Raw genomic sequence first — 23559 nt, forward strand, 5'->3', positions numbered from 1 at the left:
ATAACACGGCCTGTGCACACACAAACAACATCTAAACGCGATTTCTGAATGAGAAAGCAGTTGTATAATTATGTTTCCTTATATGCAGAATGCAAACGGCGTTACTCCCACTTTATTTGTGGAGCAGCCCTGAACTGCTAATTAAATATTTAGTATACTTCACGCCAATATGGTATTTTTACTTGTCGCCTTCATGATATTTTAATGGCCAGCAGGGTACTACAATAAATAATCCCCTAGACTATGCAAGACATTCCTTGATGCATTACCACACCTCCTATCAGCACGACACTGCTTCTAATGTTTTCCACATAATTCTTTCTCAGTAGATTCTGCAGAGACCCTCATTTCTTATCATATCAACCGATTTAATTTTAGGAATGCTTCTGGCATAACAAATCCCAAACGGTTTGACTTTCCTATTTTCCAGTTTTCCAGATTCCATGATCCACTTCCATACAGTGCTGTGCTCCAGCTGTACACTACTGGCCATTAAAATTGCTACACCAAGAAGAAATGCAGATGATAAACGGGTATTCATTGGACAAATAAATTATACTAGAACTTACGTGTGATTACATTTTCACGCTATTTGGGTGCATAGATCCTGAGAAATCAGTACCCAGAACAACCACCTCTGCCGTAATAACGGCCTTGATACGCCTGGGCATTGAGTCAAACAGAGCTTGGATGGCGTGTACAGGTACAGCTGCCCATGCAGCTTCAACACGATACCACAGTTCATCAAGAGTAGTGACTGGCGTATTGTGACGATCCAGTTGCTCGGCCACCATTGACCAGACGTTTTCAATTGGTGAGAGATCTGGAGAATGTGCTGGCCAGGGCACCAGTCGAACATTTTCTGTATCCAGAAAGGCCTGTACAGGACCTGCAACATGCGGTCGTGCATTATCCTGCTGAAATGTAGGGTTTTGCAACGATCGAACGAAGGGTAGAGCCACAGGTCGTAACACATATTAAATGTAACGTCCACTGTTCAAAGTGCCGTCAATGCGAACAAGAGGTGACCAAGACGTGTAACCAATGGCACCCCATACCATCACGCCGGGTGATACGCCAGTATGGCGATGACGAATACACGCTTCCATGTGCGTACACCGCGATGTCGCCAAGCATGGATGCGACCATCATGATGCTGTAAACAGAACCTGCATTCATCCGAAAAAATGATGTTTTTCCATTCGTGCACCCAGGTTCGTCGTTGAGTACACCATCGCAGGCGCTCCTGTCTGTGATGCAGCGTCAAGGGTAACCGCAACCATGGTGTCCGAGCTGATAGTCCATGGTGCTGCAAACGTCGTCGAACTGTTCGGTTGTTGTGTTGCAAACGTCCCCATCTGTTGCCCCAGGGATCGAGACGTGGCTGCACGATCCGTTACAGCCGTGGGGATAAGATGCCTGTCATTTCGACTGGTAGTGATACGAGGCCGTTGGGATCCAGCACGGCATTCCGTATTACCCTCATGAACCCACCGATTCCATATTCCGCTATCAGTCATTGGATCTCGACCAACGCGAGCAGCAATGTGGCGGTACGATAAACCGCAATCGCGATAGGCTACAATTCGACCTTTATCAAATTCGGAAACGTGATGGTAGGCATTTCTCCTCCTTACACGAGGCATCACAGCAACGTTTCACCAGGCAACGCCGGTCAACTGCTGTTTGTGCATGAGAAATCGGTTGGAAACTTTCCTCATGTCAGCACGTTGTAAGTGTCGCCACCGGCGCCAACCTTGTGTGAATGCTCTGAAAAGCTAATCATTTGCATATCACAGCATCTTCTTCCTGTCGGTTAAGTTTCGCGTCTGTAGCACGTCATCTTCGTGGTGTAGCAATTTTAATGGCCAGTAGTGTATATTGTCAGCGTAGAGTCGTCCGAAGAGCGAGGTGCCAAGGCAAAGTTGGTACCTCGCGAGAAAACCACAAGTAAGCATAGTCGCTGCCGGAAGCAGAAACGATTGAGCAGAGTCGTCGAAGACATCCCGAGGAGAGTTTTCACACGTCACCGCATCAGCAAGCTTACTTACGTCTGAGCGCAGTGCCGCTAAGCCCTGTCCACATTCTTTGCCAAAGACGACAGCATCGTCTCGCCACTAGGCTAGCAGTGCGGCAATTATATTATACAAAACTTTGAATTAAAGTTTATAGTTAACTGTAATCTGCGAGAAGAGACTAGTATCTTCTTCTGTATCAAGTGATATATTGATGTTCAGTGAAGGTAACGACATCTCATGACATTCCTGTGGCAATGGATTATTTCAAAATTAAGTATTTAGTCTAGTTCAAGCTCTAATAAAGTGCTTTAATATTTTTAGTGTGTTATAGTATGAACTCAGCTTCCTTGAGGAGCAAAGCTAAGAACCCACCACTGTACCGACGAGTGTTATTTCGTCTGATGCAATCGTCAGAAATGTCTTCCTCAAATTCATATCTATGTTTCATACCGCAATACTTCTTTCGGCAAGGAAAACTTTTATTTTATTGCGTTAATCTGGTTCTTACGTCCATCTTTCTTCGTCCACAATGTGCAATTTTGATTCCAAGCTAGGAGAATTCCTTCACAAATCTACAACATGGTCCCCAGTTGTGATGTTACGGTTCTCAGTAATCTCATTTCTGCACCTCTCAATACTTATGTGTTCCTATGATTTACTCTCAAACTATATTCTGTGCACAGTAGACGGTTCGCTTCATTCAACAGATACTGTAATATTTCCTCGATGGCACAGAGGATAACAATGTTATCAGTGAATTTATCATTGATGTCCTATAACCGCAAATTTTAATTCTATTTCTTCTATTTCCGTCATTGCCTCTTCCAATGTACGGGTTGAACGCTAGAGGAAATGTCTACACCCATGTCTCATGCACTTTTTAATCCCAGTAATTTTCTCTGGGTCTTCTGTTCTTATTTCTCCCTCTTGTTTCTTGCACATATTGTACATATCCGTCTTTCCCTGTTATACATACCTAGTTTTCTGAGGATTTGAAACATCTTGCAACACTTTACTTTGCAGAAAGCTTCTCCGAAGTCGATAAAATCTATGAAAATCTCCTGATTTTTGAAGTGTTGGATCCATTATCAAGCGAGGTTGCGTGATTAGTATCTGTGAAAGATGGCTTTTCAGATGTACTAGCGAAAGTAATTTCACAAACCGCCCGTCAGACGTTACAGTCAGAAAATCAACCACTTACAAATTAGCGTTGGTGTAAGTGCAGTATCGTTTGGTTTATTTTGGCTTCAGTGCGTAATATACATCCAATTAAGTTTATTCCTGTTAGGTGTGTGTTATGAAGCAAGCTGGATAACTCCCTTGAGAAGTTAAGCAAAGATGTGAATTATTAAGCCATGCTTTAACATAAGAACCTGTATGCCCCAGAAAACAAATTGGAAACGCTATCTTACCACGAATATTTAATGCAATAGTTACAGGCACACACACACACACACACACACACACACACACACACACTTTCTTACGAAGCGTGATCAGAAACAAAGTTTACAAGCCGATATTCCAGGAGTTTCGTTCCTCATAGTGAAATTGGTGGTGTGCGGCGACTCTGATACATGCAGTTGGCAATGGTGCAGAGTTTCAGCCCCCCCCCCCCCCCCCGTCCCCCGCAACCCATCCAAGCATCCAAGATTCAGAGCTTGTTGTAAGTAGACACAAATGGTGATTCGATTGGGAAACAGGTCTCGCGAAGAAACCTGGTCAGTTATTCTATTTCTGTGGGGTGGGCGAAACATGTAACCTCGCCTGAAATTTACCTCCAGGTAGTACAGTTTTGTGGGGAGACTGTAATGTTTCTTCAGCAAGTTGCAGAATAGTGTAGAAAGTTTGCGGCCGGTAGAAAAAATATCACCGACGTGGATCGCAGTAGTCGACCCAGCACGGCATCAACAGATTTGAAGATTGTTCGCGTGGAGGTGCACCTAGGAGCCCTACGATTCGCTTGAGATGAGGAGGTGAGGGTAAACACGCAAGGACAGGATTTTTACCTGGAGGGTGTATTCAAACACATCCCATGAAGCGACAAATCCCTAAACCGATGCGGAGACTATGTCGAAAAATGAATATACTGTTTTGGTATTGTGAAATAAAATTCACACGTTTCACTGCAAGCTACGCAGCCTTAGTTTCTGACGGCTCCTCGTAATATACGCACCAAGGAAATGATTTTTGCATAACTAACCGTTCAAATATCATACAGTAAATAATTTTCCTCTGAAAAACTGTCCAGCTCATCTAGTTTGTATTTTTTCTTGACTTATTGTCCCAGCTAGCGCGTATAGGGATATTCTGGCTTGTTTGTACGCATTAAATCTGGAATTGAAAGAATAATTAAGTAAATGCTTTCTTGAACCACCAAGATCAGATCACAACTTCAAAACGAAATCTGCTCTTGTTATTGTTATTAGACGGACCTTCGCTATCATATATTGCACCAACTAAATTCCCCACGAACACGCCTTCTAGGCCCAACGGTACCGACCGACTGCCATGTTATCCTCAGCCCACAGCCGTCACTGGATGCGGATATGGAGGGGCATGTAGTCAGCACAAAGATCCCTCGTTGTCAGTTTTCGTGACTGGAGCCGCTGCTTGCCAAGCTCCTCAATTGGCCTGGCAAGAGATGAGTGCATCCCGCTCGCCAACAGCGCTCGGCGAACCCGACGGTCACCCATCCAAGTGATAGCCAAGCCCGACAGCGCTTAACTGCGGTTATCTGACGGGAACCGATATTACCACTGCGACAATGCCACTGGCATATATATTACACCATGTTGTTGTTGTGGTCTTCAGTCCGGAGACTGGTCTGATGCAGTTCTCCAGAGGCTGTGTAAGTCTCTTCATCTCCGAATAACTACTGCATCCTTCTGAATCTGCTTTGTGTATTTATCTCTTGGTTCCCCTCTACGATTCTTTCCCTCTACGCTTCCCTCCAGTACTAAACTGGTGATCCCTTGATGCCTCACAACGTGTCCTACTAACCGATCCCTTCTTCTAGTCACGTTGTGCCACAAATTCCTCTTCTCTACATCTACATCTACATCTACATTCATACTCCGCAAGCCACCCAACGGTGTGTGGCGGAGGGCACTTTACGTGCCACTGTCATTACCTCCCTTTCCTGTTCCAGTCGCGTATGGTTCGCGGGAAGAACGACTGTCTGAAAGCCTCCGTGCGCGCTCTAATCTCTCTAATTTTACATTCGTGATCTCCTCGGGAGGTATAAGTAGGGGGAAGCAATATACTCGATACCTCATCCAGAAACGCACCCTCTCGAAACCTGGCGAGCAAGCTACACCGCGATGCAGAGCGCCTCTCTTGCAGAGTCTGCCACTTGAGTTTATTAAACATCTCCGTAACGCTATCACGGTTACCAAATAACCCTGTGACGAAACGCACCGCTCTTCTTTGGATCTTCTCTATCTCCTCCGTCAACCCGATCTGGTACGGATCCCACACTGATGAGCAATACTCAAGTATAGGTCGAACGAGTGTTTTGTAAGCCACCTCCTTTGTTGCTGGACTACATTTTCTAAGCACTCTCCCAATGAATCTCAACCTGGTACCCGCCTTACCAACAATTAATTTTATATGATCATTCCACTTCAAATCGTTCCGCACGCTTACTCCCAGATATTTTACAGAAGTAACTGCTACCAGTGTTTGTTCCGCTATCATATAATCATACAATAAAGGATCCTTCTTTCTATGTATTCGCAATACATTACATTTGTCTATGTTAAGGGACAGTTGCCACTCCCTGCACCAAGTGCCTATCCGCTGCAGATCCTCCTGCATTTCGCTACAATTTTCTAATGCTGCAACTTCTCTGTATACTACAGCATCATCCGCGAAAAGCCGCATGGAACTTCCGACACTATCTACTAGGTCATTTATATATATTGTGAAAATCAATGGTCCCATAACACTTCCCTGTGGCACGCCAGAGGTTACCTTAACGTCTGTAGACGTCTCCCCATTGATAACAACATGCTGTGTTCTGTTTGCTAAAAAATCTTCAATCCAGCCACACAGCTATTCTGATATTCCGTAGGCTCTTACTTTGTTTATCAGGCGACAGTGCGGAACTGTATCGAACGCCTTCCGGATGTCAAGAAAAATAGCATCTACCTGGGAGCCTGTATCTAATATTTTCTGGGTCTCATGAACAAATAACGCGAGTTGGGTCTCACACGATCGCTGTTTCCGGAATCCATGTTGATTCATACATAGTAGATTCTGGGTTTCCAAAAACGACATGATACTCGAGCAAAAAACATGTTCTAAAATTCTACAACAGATCGACGTCAGAGATATAGGTCTATAGTTTCGCGCATCTGCTCGACGACCCTTCTTGAAGACTGGGACTACCTGTGCTCTTTTCCAATCATTTGGAACCCTCCGTTCCTCTAGAGACTTGCGGTACACGGCTGTAAGAAGGGGGGCAAGTTCTTTCGCGTACTCTGTGTAGAATCGAATTGGTATCCCGTCAGGTCCAGTGGACTTTCCTCTGTTGAGTGATTCCAGTTGCTTTTCTATTCCTTGGACACTTATTTCGATGTCAGCCATTTTTTCGTTTGTGCGAGGATTTAGAGAAGGAACTGCAGTGCGGTCTTCCTCTGTGAAACAGCTTTGGAAAAAGGTGTTTAGTATTTCAGCTTTACGCGTGTCATCCTCTGTTTCAATGCCATCATCATCCCGGAGTGTCTGGATATGCTGTTTCGAGCCACTTACTGATTTAACGTAAGACCAGAACTTCCTAGGATTTTCTGTCAAGTCTGTACATAGAATTTTACTTTGGAATTCACTGAACGCTTCTCGCATAGCCCTCCTTACGCTAACTTTGACATCGCTTAGCTTCTGTTTGTCTGAGAGGTTTTGGCTGCGGTTAAACTTGGAGTGAAGCTCTCTTTGCTTTCGCAGTAGTTTCCTAACTTTGTTGTTGTACCACGGTGGGTTTTTCCCGTCCCTCACAGTTTTACTCGGCACGTACCTGTCTAAAACGCATTTTACGATTGCCTTGAACTTTTTCCATAAACACTCAACATTATCAGTGTCGGAACAGAAATTTTCGTTTTGATCTGTTAGGTGGTCTGAAATCTGCCTTCTATTACTCTTGCTAAACAGATAAACCTTCCTCCCTTTTTTTATATTCCTATTAACTTCCATATTCAGGGATGCTACAACGGCCTTATGATCACTGATTCCCTGTTCTGCACTTACAGAGTCGAGAAGTTCGGGTCTGTTTGTTATCAGTAGGTCCAAGATGTTATCTCCACGAGTCGGTTCTCTGTTTAATTGCTCGAGGTAATTTTCGGATAGTGCACTCAGTATAATGTCACTCGATGTTCTGTCCCTGCCACCCGTCCTAAACATCTGAGTGTCCCAGTCTATATCTCCCCAATTCTATTCAGTACCTCCTCATTAGTTACGTGATTCACCCATCTAATCCCTAGCATTCTTCTGTAGCTTCTATTCTCTTCTTGTCTACACTGGTTATCGTCCATGTTTCACTTCCATATATGGCTACACTCCATACAAATACTTTCAGAAACGACTTCCTGACACTTAAATCTATATTCGATGTTAGCAAATTTCTCTTCTTCAGAAACGCATTCCTTGCCATAGCCAGCCTACATTTTATGTCCTTTCTACTTCGACCATCATCAGTTATTTTAATCCCCAAATAGCAAAACTCACTTACTACTTTAAGTGTCTCATTTCCTAATTTAATTTCCTCAGCATCACCTGATTTAATTCGACTACTTTCCATTATCTTTGTTTTACTTTTGTTGATGTTCATCTTATATCCTTCTTTTAAGACACTGTCCATTCTGCTCAGCTGCTTTTCCAGGTTCTTTACTATCTCTGACAGAATTACATTGTCGTCGGCAAACCTCAAAGTTTTCATTTCTTCACCGCGGATTTTAATTCTTATTCCAAATTTTTCTTTTACATTACATTACACCATATATCTCACTAATAAACGAGATCGTTACATATCTTACTCAGAAGTCAGCAATGTTCCAAACAACAGTCGACGACTTAGCTTTCTACATATAAACCCTAACTCCATGTAAAGAAGCAGAGTATTTACTGCTAATCGATTTGGATTTCAGAATGTAATTAATTTATTTAACTGATTGTGCCACCTCAGAGCATTTATGTGACGAAGTCATGTGCAACAAGTGTGCACAGTATGGTGGCATGACACCATGTAACTGCTTTGAGTAAATGCAATGAATGAAGTGACTTGGTTTGATCGAAATAACGCAGGCAAATTGATATAAATATATTAACATATTGTTCTCAAAGGAATGCAGCAGAAAGTCCACGAAGGTCCTCAATGCAGCAAATAAAGTGATATTTTCACATAGAGAGGCAGGAATCATTTATTCTCTACACAACTTATAACAAAACAATTACTCTTTTATATTAAAGGAGCGGATGATAACTTTAAATCTACAGCACAACGAAGCTAACCACATGGGAGAATACCATCGCACGTGAGAACGTGACGTGATCACGAGTTGATTGTCCCGTTATTTGGAATGCACATCCGAAATAACCTATACATTCGCCCAATGTATCTCATTGGCTGATGGCCTAATACGTCTTCATAAGATACGGAAGGCGTTAGTGGAGATACAGAGAGATTGTTGAAAGAGCTTAGTTCGACTAATTGAAGGTGAATATAGCAGAAATACATAAAGAACAACTCGTGAGTGAAGAAAAGCAAAAGTATTGTGAGCAAAAAAATGAAATTTGCAAATGAGCTGGCTTCTTTCACTCTGCTATTCCAGTAACGAACAGAAATATATACCTTATTTATACATACATTTACTTCAAAAAATGTAAATGTATTATGATTATCACATACATTATGGCGTCACTGCGCTGTTATAAATATTAAATGACTCGTACACTGAAGACCAAGTGGCCTAAGAGCATAGTTCTGATCATGCAACCTCAGAGCATTTATGTGACGAAGTCATCTGCAAGTATGGCGACATGACAGAAACACACTAAGAATTTGTCTTCGGATATTCAGTCAAATTACTCTAACATAGAATATTTACCAGAACTGAAAACATGATTGTAATTATAAATATCTCCCGTGTGGTGAAGATTTATTCAAGCCTCTAAATGCTTCAACTACCTGAGTTTTCAAGAAAGTTGTTTCGAAAATTTATAATTCAACAAAGGTCCCAGCAAGTGGCCTAAGCGCAAGATTTAGAAGAACAGGAAGAAGAGGATGTGGTGAGAAAGGAAGAAAAAGAAAAGAATAAGAACAAGAAGATCTCCAGGAACGTTGTTGCTGATTTAATGACTCGTCTGCACGAAGGTCATTAAAATTAGCTCACAAAGGCAACGACACCCTCGACGAACCAGCCATTACCAATACCAACTGACAGATACGTTCATATTAGAATTTTACTATAAAGTTTCAGGAAATATACTATTACTGCAACTGGTCTTATTGGCAACTCTCTTTTTATTGTATGAATACGTTGTTGGCAAATATCTGAATATCAGACGAAAATTATTTGTTTCTAGCTTCACAAGACGGTTAGAGATTAGACATTTATTTCCGTCTTGTTCCAGCCTTGACGTACACAAGACTCAAGTCACGAGCTTCTTCCGAGGCTCATAGCAAGTGGATGATCTGAGAGAGAGAGAGAAGATAGAGTAGTGTGGGCAGTGAGAAGGCTGTAATTATCGAACGTACTGGTAAATTAACACAGAGTGAAAATTAGTAGACGGGGATAAGAGTATACAAGTTGTGGTTGACGTCTATAATTACACGACTGTTCACGTTCTGTTGGATTAAAAGCGACAAGCCTTATCATACAAAAAGTTTTCCATCTGGCACTGCTCCTTTGATAGATATTTTTAAGAAATGGAGACACTTCTTATGGAAGCACTGAATTAGATCTCAGTGTCATATTTGCCTTATATTGTGGAATGAAATGATATCAAAATACAGAACATACGAAGTATTTCACCACCTATGGAACGTTGTTCCGTGCAGTGCTATAATTCCGCTTCACCTCCTTGGGTAAGCACTGTTGTTTATGAAAACTGCACTGTACCTAAGACACAACTGAGATCATGCTCTTTTCAGGGTAGGTAATGAGATTAGTTTTTCTAGAAAATTACAACTAGTAAGATGTCATGCGGTTCCATTTACTGATGTAGCGTGCAAAGAATTCTCTTTATAGCCTATGAGAGTACTCTTATTAGTCTAATTATGTCTCCACAGTGCAGCTTCGATTCGTGAGGACCTAAAGAATATTATTAGATCAGACTGAATAACTGGTTCTTGGAATTTATGAGTTATGTTTTAGCGTGATATTCTTTCTTAGTGTACCTGTCAGTTTTCGTTTCTCAGTATTTCCGTCACACTTTCCAGCGTACTTTCGATGTCTCTCGTGCAGCTGACTTGACAAAGATCCCATACACTTGAGCAGTATTCCACTTTAGGCATAACAATATTTTGCAAGCGAAGTCTTTCTTGGTGAAACCTCACATTCCGAGTATCTTATTAATAAATCGAAGTCTACCACTCAGCCTTTGAGATAATTTAAGTTATACTCACAAACAAAATACTACCAAGAATTTATTACACGATAGGCTCGAGGTTTTACTCGTTAGTAGTGTAATCGCGGGATACCAAATTTTTGTGTTTCGTAAAGTATAAAACTCTAAATTTCTCCTACAATGAGAACTTCGTCATTATTTACGTTTTTCGTTATATTCTTGGAGATGTGATCCGTCTATTCAAATAGATGAAAGATTGTTTCTTTTGTGCCATACTTGTTTCACTTCTTTTTATTTATGAAGCATCTTCAGTGGCCTGCAATACTTGATTGTTTTATATGTATAACTAGCGAACCCGAAAATGCTTCGCAATTGATAAATGTGTATGGGAAAATTGGTTGTGCGTCCTAATCTCTGTCTTCCGCCCCTCTCTCTTGATCTGCTCTTTTTTTTTTCCTTTATTGAGTTTCGATTCCCCCTGAAGGGGGCGGGCTGGCAGCAGCTTACTACGCCGCTCTTCAGCCTATAGAATTTGTTTTAAAAAGATGAAGATAATAAAAAACAACAGTTGGCGATAAAATCGGTGACTTAAAGGTAAAAAGGCAGAAAATTCTGGAACTTAAAACATAAAACACAGGGTTGATGATAAAAAAATACACAGGAAGCAGAAAAATAACAGACAAACAATTAAAAAACACGGCGACAGTCTGGTTTCTGTTCGCAAGAGATATAAAATGCACACCCGGCGACAGCATGATTTCTGTTCGCAACACTGTGGAAAGACGCACAACACTGAACACTCACTTAAACACTGCACTAAAAAGTTGGCACAAATATGACATACCACAGCCGAGAGCAGGTGGGGGGGAAACTGGACAGATGATGGGAAAATAAAAAAGGGGGGAAGGAGAGGAAAAGTGAAGGGGGGAGGGAGGAAAGGAGCCAATGGAGAATGAGGAACCATAAGAGGGGTGGGGGGTGCTGAGCAGACGTGCCGGGGAGTGGGGAAGGCAGAGGAGGGGAATACAAAAGGACTCGGGGGGGGGGAGGAAATAGGGATAGGTTGGGCAGGGAGAAAACACACGATGGAATGGGGGAGGAAGAGGGAGCCCAGGGAAAGGACGGAGGAAAGGAGGGGGGTGAGGATCAGAGTTGATAGGAGGGATAAATGGAGGGAGAGAGGGCATCATCCGGGAGGGGAGTTGATGGAAGCCACCTTGGGAAAGGAGATGTATTGTGTAGGGATGGAGTGTAGGGGGGATACAACAGTGAAGGCGTGGCAGGCGGCGGGGATGGGAGAGGAGAGGAGCAACCAGGGGGTGAAGGGGGTTCAAGGTGGCGGGAGGTGTAGAGGATGCGGATATGTTTGAGGAATAGGAGCAGATGGGGGAAAAGAATGAGATCATAGAGGATCCGCGTGGGGGACCGGAGGCGTATACGGAAGGCGAGGCAGAGTGCATGACGCTCAAGGATCTGGAGGGACTTATAGAATTTGGGGGGGGGGGGGGACAGATATCCAGGCAGGACTGGCATAACAGAGGATGGGATGGAAAGGATTTGTAGGTGTGGAGGATGGTAGAGGGGTGCAACCCCCATGTCCGGCCAGAGAGGAGTTTGAGGAGTCGGAGGCGGTTGTGGGCTTTGGATTGGATGGAGCGGAGATGAGGGATCCAGGTGAGGTGACGGTCAATGGTGAGGCCAAGGTAGGTGAGGGTGGGGGTGAGGCGGACAGGATGGGCGCAGACAGTAAGGGAGAAATCCAGCCAGAAGGAGCGAGTGGTATGACCTACGATGATTGCCTGGGTCTTGGAAGGATTGATTTGCAGGAGCCACTTGTTACACCATGCAGCAAAAAGGTCAAGGTGATACTGGAGAAGGCGCTGGGGCTGTTGGAGGTTAGGAGCGAGGGCGAGGAATGCGGTGTCATCAGCATATTGCAAGAGGTGTACTGGAGTGGGGGGGGGGGGGGGGTTGGGGCATATCTGCCGTGTACAGGAGGTAGAGGAGAGGGGAGAGGACAGAGCCCTGGGGCACACCTGCAGAGGGGTAGAAGGTGTGGGAATTGGCATTATGGACGGTAACATAGGAGGGGCGGTGGGAGAGGAAGGAGGCCATCAGACGGATGTAGCTGATAGGAAGGGCATAGGTTTGGAGTTTAAACAGGAGACCGAGATGCCAGACACAGTCATAGGCCTTTTCGAGGTCAAGGGAGACAAAAATGGCGGAGTGACGGGAGTTAAGCTGGTGGGAGAGGAGATGAGTGAGGCGGAGGAGTTGGTCATCTGCAGAGAAGGAAGGTCGAAAGCCACATTGGGTGTTGGGGAGGAGGTGGTTTTGGCGGAGGTGGTGATGGATGCGCCGGGAAAGGATGGATTCCAAAAGCTTGCTGAACATCGATGTGAGACAGATAGGGCGATAGGAAGAGGCATCAGATGGAGGCTTGTTGGGTTTGGAGAACATCAGGATATGGGAGGTTTTCCACAGGTCGGGATAGAAGCCAGTGGCAAGGTTGACATTGTAGCGGGTGGCAAGGATGGAAAGGGAGGAGGGAGGGCGGTGTTTGAGGTGGCGGTAGGTAATGCAGTCATGGCCGGGAGCAGTGTTGCGTTTAGTGCGGAGTGTGAGGCTGATGTCCTGTGTAGTGATGGGAGTGTTAAGTTCAGATGCTGGTGTGTGGCCCAAGTACTGGAAGCTAGGAACAAGGGGAGAAACAGAGGTATTCGTACGGTCCATGACGTCAGGGAAGAGGGAATAATCAAAGTGGGGATCATCTGGGATGGAAAAAACATCGGAGAGGTGAGAGGCAAAGTTTTTGGCCTTACTGAGGTTGTCAGGAAAGGGACGGTCATTAAGGAAGAGAGGGTACTGGGGGGTGGGGCGGTTCCCAGTAAGGCGGTGGAAAGCAGACCAATACTTGGAAGAGTTTATGGGGAGCGTGGCGTTGAGTTGTGTACATGTCTGGCACCAGGCACGGCGTTTCTTCGCTGTAAGCAGGTTGCGGATGTGTCGTTGTAATTGCCGGTGGCGGGTAAGTGTATCCCGGTCACGAGTGCTCTGCTCTTCTCTTCGTTGATCTTCTCCTTCTCCCCGCTTTCTGTGCCCATCACAAACTCTCCCTCTCTGTGTCATTCTCCGTCACTCGCCTCTCCCTGTCCATCTCCTCCTTTCCCCTCTCTATGTGCAATTCCTTCCCCTGTCTCTCCACCTACTCTTCCTTCTTATATGTCACTTTGAGCCTTGTTTAGTGGTACTGCAAAGAAAACCATGACTGGGAACTGAAATCACTTAAAATGAGAGGGTAAATCGGTTTGGATCATTGATATGGAGTATGAGACCACGCCATCTGGTGGATCTGCGAGGACAGTAGCTTCAATAATAGTGTTTAGCATGGTTTCGCGTAGTCTGCAAACGGGTAGGATTACAAAGTTTCAGACAATTCTTAACATAAGCTGATAAGTCATAAATGTAACATTCTTGTTTTTTGTTAAAACCGAGTGCGAGGAATAAATCGAACCAGTACATTGCTGTGTATACAAATTTTGTTTACAATTATATATAAGAAGAAAGAATATACATAGAAGAATTTGTCTAATAGTTTAAATGCCCAGATATCGTAGCTAAAATTCACTGCGAGAAAGGAAATTAAACCACATACTTTCACAGCACAGTGCAGAATTTTTTCCTCACAGGAAAAAAAAGACAACATATCCTATGTCTGTCTAAATGATTATTAGAGAACTGTGCAAAAATTTGGAGTAATTCATTCTAGAGCTTTTCGGGATTTTTCCTAAAAACGTTTATATCTTGTATATACTTATACACTCGTATATTTAAAAATATATAGTCTATGATCATCCAAGTTTTATTAGAATATCGTGTGAAAATTTGAAGAAAATCGATCAAGACTTATCGAGATTTGGCCAACAACGTTTCCCTTGTCCGTCTGAATGTTCATTAGAGTATCGTGTATAAATATGAAGCAAATTGGTGGAGAATTTTCAAGATTTTTGTCAACAATCTTACCCATTTATGTAGTCTATACATTTTACAGTTTTAAACACGGATGTGAGTTAGCAACCGTAGAAGAATATGATTTGTACAAAAATATGATCTGTAGCCTAAATCTGTCCGAACGTTTATTACAGAATCATGTAACATTGAGAAGTAAATCGGTCAAGAAGTTTTCGAGATTTTTGCTGACAACGTTGACTACTACTTGTCTTTATTTAGAAGTATAGCTTTTTACACACACACACACACACACACACATACGCAGAGATATTTGTGTGTGTGTGTGTGTGTGTGTGTGTGTGTGTAAGCAGCCCATATCTATCCAAAAGTGTAATCTATGTCCGCCCGAAAGGTTATTAGAATATTGTGTAGAAATACGAGATAAATCAATCTAAAACTTTTCGAGATCTTTTGGTAATAACGTTAAACTACGATTTGTCTTTCTACAGTAATATAGATAATTGCGTTATATAATAATTATAGTTATGTTGTGTACATAGTTCCACGTAGTCAGCGCGTACACAACTTTCCCAATAGAGCACGCCCTGCTAAGCACAACAGCGCAGGCGCAGCGCTCGTCCGTCTCCGCACTACGAGATGGCGCTGTCTTAGAGACGGACCAAATTCTGCTTCCGCCGATCCGCGTATTAATATGTAACGCAGCCAATGAGATTGCTGCTAACGTAGAACCTTTTCACCTCGCGTATCACACTCGCACAGTGATACCTGAACGCTCGAGGTATTATAACGAGTGTACAGACCTCCGATCAGTCAGTCTGCCTTAGTCTGCATTAGTCTGCAGTCAAGTTTCAGTCTGCGCCTAATAAGATTACCATATTCCTGTACATAGCCATGAAGATAAATGAATAGACACTTTGGCAAGCATCAGAGATATGTGAGAATAAGATTAACATACCAAGACCAAAGGAACTTCAGATTGTCAATTGTAAATAGCACCCAGAATCAAATTAAGTAATTTTATGATTGTTATTATTTTAATAAATGTGTGTGAAAATTAATCAAGTTCTGTTTAAAGTTGGTCACCATCAATCTGCTACTCTAAGCGTGCAAGTGGCATTTCTATCGTCTGACCTAACGGCAGAAGATAAACACGCAACGATAAGACCACGAGACATATTGCTGACACTCGCCTACTTCGTTAGAGCGACAAGTCAAATAATCTGATGGTGTGAGTACCGAAGGTCTTACAGTACGCACACCACAAGTTATGTCACTGTTTACAGTTTTTTTTACTATTGTCTAATTTTTAGGTAAGAAATAACTTTGTGGAACGCAATTTCGTAAGGATAAATTGTTATTTAGTTCTACTTGCGATTTTGTGATCATATTACTCCATGTAAGTCGTCCTGAAGTTGTACTTAGTTGGCCTGCATACATTAGGATGCATTCACAGTACGTGTTCCCTCGGAGCTTACAGACACGGATACCTTCATCTCCATGCTGTACGTAGAAATGAAACTCGTCTGAAAAGACGGTGTAGTGTCTGTCCTGTGGCCAGTGACATCATTACATGCTCCACGTTCGACGTTTGTCTCTCAGCTGGCGAGTCAAGGCAAACGACAACAATTGAAGCCGCTATGACAGTCGGCAGTGCTTCGTAAGCAAACACACTATACACTGAGGTGACAAAACTCATGAGATTGCCATATGAACATATACAGATGGTGGTAGTAACGTGCGCACAAGGTGTAAAAGGGCAGTGCATTGGGTGGAGTTGTCATTTGCACTCGGGTGACTCATGTGTAAAAGTTTCCGACGTGATAATAGCCGCACTATAGGATTAACAGACTTTGAACACGGAAAGGTAGTTCGAGCTAGACGCATAGGACACTCTGTTTCGAAAATCGTTGAGGTTCAAAATGCCTCTGAGCACTATGGGACTTAAGGCGCTCCGGAAAGGCTCAAAATCATGAAAAGTTCAATTTTTTTTTTTGCGTTTTCTGAATCTGCAGACTATTACCTTTTAATAGATATATAATTTATTCAATTCCGAAGACTACAACTATTTTTAAATTTTTTTTGAAATGTGTTCTACATGGGCGTGACCCACTGTGGCGCTGTTAAACTGCTGTCAAATGGTGTTATTATTAACGTCCGTGTTCATCAGGTACATTTTAGTGATGTGAGATAAAGTATGTGTTGTGGCTAACCTGTGATGGTTCAATATATATCGCTGGTGTGATTGTCGATTGTTTCATGTTTATTTACTCTGTCGTCATCTCGAAAATATTCGTAATTAATTCTGTTTCTTGAGTCTCTGTTTTGTTGAAGTATAATAATGAGTAAAAGTAAAGTTATTAGAAATCCTCTGAAGGCTTTTAAGAAAAGGAGAAATGTTGGAAAGCCAAAGGTATTTAGAAATATGGGAATGAAGATAGGTTCTAACATGGTACGAGCGATGCTTGCTTTAGACAAGGAACGCCTTCGGGCTGCAGACAGGGCTGTAAAGAGTCTAGAAATACAAGCAAGAGTAAACAGGAGGAGGAACAAGAGGAAGCTGGAGGAGGAGTTTGCAGAGGATGAAGATAATCCATCCTATGGACCTGGAATGCACTAAAAAGTTAATCCAATCTTTGTCGCTCGATTCCCAAAACTTTTATTTTCTCATACTAATTACATGTTTTCTAAGGATCTTCCAAACATATTTGTTTCAAACTTTCAGTAAATGTTACACAGTACCTTCTGCATAATTTAACACAGCCTTTTTCCAAAAAACTGTATATTTTTGAATATATAAATAAAAAATTGCAAAAAAATGTTGTGAATTTTCATTACAATTGAAAAAAAATCTTCTTTAATAACTGAACTAAAATTTTGTAAAATCCCTGTGTTAAGTTGTAGCCCATATTCCAATAAATAATCTGTAAAAAGTTCAACTTCCTACCTCAAATACTTTGTGAGGAAAGATATAATTTATAAGCGTTATTTTAAGATTGCAAGTATAGGGCGTTCCGGAGCCCCTTAACATCTGAGGTCATCAGTCCCCTAGAACTTAGAACTAATTAAACCTAACTAACCTTACACACATCCATGACCAAGGCAGGATTCGAACCTGCGACCGTAGCGGTCGCGTGGTTCCAGACTGAAGCGCCTAGAACCGCTCGGCCAAATCGTTAAGGAATTCAGTATTCTGAGATCCACTGTGTCAAGAGCGTGCCGAGAATAGCAAATTTCAGGCATTACATCTCACCACGGACAACACAGTGGCCGACGGGTGTCACTTAGCGACCGAGAGTAGCATTGTTTGCGTAAAGTTGTCAGTGCTGACAGAAAAGCAACGCTCCGTGAAATACCCGTGGGACGCACGACGAACGTATCCGTTAGGATCTTAAGGCGAATTTTGGTTTTAGAAAAAACGTCATTTTGTCAATGGAGTGAGTGATTGATTATTTTGTAAATGTTACGGACAAGGCGATGGAATCGCTATGGGAAACTGCTTAGCAGGAACAATTGCAGACATTTTTATTATCCAGCTAGAAAATACTTCCTTCGAGACGAAACCAGAGATTCTAACGAATATAGTATATAACAAAAGTTATGTCGATGACTCAATTATTCTTTATAGAGGTAGTAAAACGCAAATAGAAGCTGTGGCACAGAAGTTAAGCAGTATGCATTCCAAGATAAAATTCACAACAGCATTGAAGCAGCCATAAAGATAATTTCCTAGATCTGACGATTCATAACAAAAATGGTAGACATGCGTTCCAAATATTTAGGAAACCTACATGTACGGACGTGATTATCAGTGCCTACTCCAATCACCCACTACGTCAGAAACATGCATATTTTTATTCAATGTTACACAGAATAATAAGACTTCCATTATGTCAAACTGAAGTGAAAAAAGAACTTGACATATTAAGACAGGTCGCCCTTGTAAATGATTATGACCCAGATATAGTTAACTCCACACATAGCAAAATTAAAAAGAAGATAAAAAGGAGCGAGAAGGATAAGTACGCCACTATGAAATATTGCACTGTCTAGTGCGCGCCGCAGCAATATCAATAGCGTGCCAGCCACCTGCAGCAGAGCATTACACTGTCGTCCTGCCCGTGTCGTCCCTGCCGAACTAATAGACAAAGGCATAAACAGGCAACAGCCGGAAATACAGCGCCATCGGGCGTCAGAAATACACTCTACAAATACTACTACTATTTTCATCTATAGCAATGTTTTCTCTTTGTTCTGAAATGTTATTTCACTGATTTAACGATATGTTCTGTAATTTTAAATTTTATATACATTTGACCTAAATAATCACAGTAAATTTGTCATATTTTATGGTTTTGAAAAATAAAGACAATCGTATAGAGGACGCGCGCATCTAGCGCAGAGAGGGGGAACAAAATCTAACAAATTTATATCTATATAAGACCGGTGTTTTACAACGCATGAACATGGGTTCAGTGTATGCCGCCTTTAGGTATGAACTATATGTATTTCGCATAAATTCACTAGACTACCTGGTTAAATATTGCACTTATTTTTAGGTTTTAATATAAATTTCCTTTTGCATTGTTATAGAGTCTGAAGATGGTCATTGTATGGCCGAAACCGGTTATGACTCTGTCATAAGAATGTGGTTGCGCCTATAAATAAACAAAATTTTTTACAAATTTGGCTTTAATGGGATATGGCAGCAGACGACCGACGCGAGTGCCTTTGCTAACAGCACCACATCATCTGCAGCGCCTCTCCTGGGCTCGTGACCTTGCAGTTGGACCCTAGACGACTGTAAAACCGTAGCCTGGTCAGTTGAGTCCCGATTTCAGTTGGTAAAAGCTGATGGTAGGGTTCGAGTGTGGAGCAGACCCCACCAAGCCATGATGGACCCAAGTTGTCAACAAGGCACCGAACAAGCTGGTGGTGGTTCCATAATGGTGTGGGCTGTGTTAACCTAGAATGGACTGGGTCCTCTGGTACGACTGAATCAACTGAGACCATTTTCAGCCATTTGCGGACTTCATGTCCCCAAATAAATGTTATGGATGACAATGTGCCATGTCACCAGTCCAAAACTGTTCGCAATTGATTTGAAGAACATTCTGGAAAAATCGAACATTTATGGAACGTAATTGTGACGTCGGCAACATTTTCCCGATTACGGACGGCTATAGAGGTAACAAGGCTCATTGTTTCTACAGGCGACTTCCAATGACTTGTTGAGCCCATGCCACGTCACGTTGCTGCACTACACTGGGCACGATATTAGAAGCTATCCCACCACTTTTGTCGCCTCGTGTATGTGTCAGTACTTGTACTGCTGCAAACAGGCCCGTTTCGCATGGTATCCCAACCAAAGTGAGCAGCAGTATCGCGGAACGATCAACAGCAGTCTCGATAAGCCATGGTCCTTCGACAGTCGCATTCCGACACCTGCTGGTAGATGCTTCTACTCCTTACACGAGTCACAACACGATCTTCTCACAAACAACCTTCATTCAAGCGATGTATGTATGCAAACTGAAGCTATGAATGAAAATTTGTACCAAGGCCGGGATTCTAACCCAAATGTGCTGCTCACTAGACAGATGCGCTAACCACGTCACAGTGGCTTTGCACAACTGCACAGCCTACCCTAGCACGCCTCTTTCCTCTGTTCAAATTATCATTCACGCTTCAGCCCACTTTTATTTCCGCTAAACTCCAACAGCACTGAATAGGCTCTCCAACTTTATTGGAATAGCACGTCAGCATCGATCGAAATGGGGCAGATTAAAGCACCTATGCCTGGCTTTCATACAGGATCTCTAGTTTCATTCGATGCTCAGATTCTTTTCCAATACAGCTGGAGAACCTACCCATTGCTGTTCGAGTATAGGGGAATACCAGTGTGCTGAGGCTTGAGTGGGAATTAGGACTGAGGCAGTGGGGCGTGCTAAGGTAGGTCGTGCAGGATGGCAAAGCCACTGTGCAAGGGTGGGGTAGCGCATCTGCCTAATGTGCAGGCGACCCAGGTTCGAATCCCAGCCTTTTTATAAATTTTCACGCAGCTCTTCCGTCTGCATAAACAGGGTGTTACAAAAAGGTACGTCCAAACTTTCAGGAAACATTCCTCACACACAAATAATGAAAAGATGATATGTGGACATGTGTCCGGAAACGCTTAATTTCCATGTTAGATCTCATTTTAGTTTCGTCAGTATGATCACGTCACTGCATGGAGAGTGCTACGGGAGAACCAGTTGTTTCCGTACCATGTACAGCGTGTGCAGGCACTATCAGCAGCTGATTGGCCTCCACGGGTCCACTTCTGCGAATGATTCATCCAACAATGTGTCAATCCTCATTTCAGTGCAAATGTTCTCTTTACGGATGAGGCTTCATTCCAACGTGATCAAATTGTAAATTTTCACATTCAACATGTGTGGGCTGACGAGAATCCGGACGCAGTTGTGCAATCACGTCATCAACACAGATTTTCTGTGAACGTTTGGGCAGGCATTGTTGGTGATGTCTTGATGGGGGCCCCATGTTCTTCCACCCACGATCAATGGAGCACGTTATCATGATTTCATACGGGATACTCTACCTGTGCTGCTAGAACATGTGCCTTTACAAGTACGACACATGTGGTTCATGCACGATGGAGCTCCTGCACATTTCAGTCGAAGTGTTCGTACGCTTCTCAACAACAGATTCGGTGACCGATGGATTGGTAGAGGCGGACCAATTCCATGGCCTCCACGCTCTCCTGACCTCAACCCTCTTGACTTTCATTTATGGGGGCATTTGAAAGCTCTTGTCTACGCAACGCCGGTACCAAATCTAGAGACTCCTCGTGCTCGTATTGTGGACGACTGTGATACAATACGCCATTCTCCAGGGCTACATCAGCGCATCAGGGATTCCATGCGACGGAGGGTGGATGCATGTATCCTCGCTAACGGAGGACATTTTGAACATTTCCTGTAACAAAGTGTTTGAAGTCACGCTGGTACGTTCTGTTGCTGTGTGTTTCCATTTCATAATTAATGTGATTTGAAGACAAGTAAGAAAATGAGCTCTAACATGGAAAGTAAGCGTTTCTGGACGCATGTCCACATAACATATTTTCTTTCTTTGTGTGTGAGGAATGTTTCCTGAAAGTTTGGCCGTACCTTTTTGTAACACCCTGTATACATCATAGATGTTTGAGACTTAAAAAGGTCTCTGGAAACACATAGCTTCATTTCACTCATATGGTTTTTTGAATAAGAAAGTCGCCGTCTAATCTTTCCTCGTATATGTGCGTAGTGCAGACGGAGTTAGAACTACCAGCTTTTCACAGCTGTATTGAAATGCTTATCTGCATATCCATCTGAACAACACGGCGCCCCAGAAGAGCAGCTAGGCAACATGACTGCGTCTGATGGACACTGTATTAATTACAGCCATTGTAACTATCAATGATGGATGGTCTTTCATTGAATATGTTAACACCTAGTTTCTCTGTGAGTTCAAATAATCTTGTAACACCATAGCTCTACTGATTTCTTTTGCCTTTTCTTTATTTAATGTTATATCGTTGAGCATCTGTAAATGTTGTTGGATTGAATCCATATCATGAGAGTGTTTATTCTTTTCTTTGATGACTTTTAGAATGTGGGAAGTGTGACCTATGTAATATGTACGATATGAGCAAATGATATGTTTGTCTTTCTCACTTAATGTCTTTGGTTATCTTTGAGATTGAATAATTTTGTTTAAATAAATTTTTTGTAGAAATACCAATATGTGCAAATGTTCTGTTTTAATTAATATGTTTGGCTGTTGTTATGTAATTGCTGATCCTCACTTAGGGTTCTTAGTTATTTTATATGTGAAAGGTGTTGTGGTTCCCCTCGGGAACGGAAGCATGCAGGGCGCGCAAATTTTAGTTGGCCTAGGTAGAAAAGGTGGAATTGAGAGTCAGTCGGGGATGAGCTACCAAACTATCAGCTGCTCATGTAAAAGTTGTGTATTGTGCTGGCGCCGAGAGAGGCTTTCCGTGCCGCTTTCCAATGCCTCGGGTGGATGGATAAAGAGCTGGAACTATTCTGGAATTTATATCTATCATCGCCACCATGAAACGACAGAGTCCAGCAATTCTACCTGCAAATCCACTTACCAACATGCAGTTCCCACCACATTGCGCAATCACTGAAAAGGAACTAAGGAATATGTGTTGTGGTTCCCCTCAGGAACGGAAGCATGCAGGGCGCGCAAATTGTGGTTGGCCTAGGTCACCGGTCACCGAATCTGTTGTTGAGAAGCGTACGAACACTTCGACTGAAATGTGCAGGAGCTCCATCGAGCATGAACCACATGTGTCGTACTTGTAAAGGCACATGTTCTAGCAGCACAGGTAGAGTATCCCGTATGAAATCATGATAACGTGCTCCATTGATCGTAGGTGGAAGAACATGGGGCCCAATCAATGGTGAAGGATCAGCTCATTGAATATTTTAGCCGGCCGAAGTGGCCGTGCGGTTAAAGGCGCTGCAGTCTGGAACCGCAAGACCGCTACGGTCGCAGGTTCGAATCCTGCCTCGGGCATGGATGTTTGTGATGTCCTTAGGTTAGTTAGGTTTAACTAGTTCTAAGTTCTAGGGGACTAATGACCTCAGCAGTTGAGACCCATAGTGATCAGAGCCATTTTTGAATATTTTAGTGCGCACAAATATAAGTTAACTTATACTCGAACTCTTATACCTACCTTGATTTTTTATCCCTAGTCACACAACCACTTAGGGCCCCTCCCATGCTAAAGTGATTACCGAGTGCCCTTATTGAAAGAACATTAAAGCTCAGTGTTTTAGCAGAACTGAGTAATATAGTCAATAATGCTTGCTGAAAATAACTTTTCTCTTAAAACTGCTTATTAAAATTTTGTTGCCAACTTCTAAAGTGAAAGTTCTCAAAACTGAGGCTTCAAAAGTTTTGCTTAGTAAGTGATCACAGTGCAGTCTGTTGAAAATCA

This window comes from Schistocerca nitens, chromosome 3, assembly GCF_023898315.1.
Source record: "Schistocerca nitens isolate TAMUIC-IGC-003100 chromosome 3, iqSchNite1.1, whole genome shotgun sequence".
In the NCBI taxonomy this organism is placed as follows: domain Eukaryota; kingdom Metazoa; phylum Arthropoda; class Insecta; order Orthoptera; family Acrididae; genus Schistocerca; species Schistocerca nitens.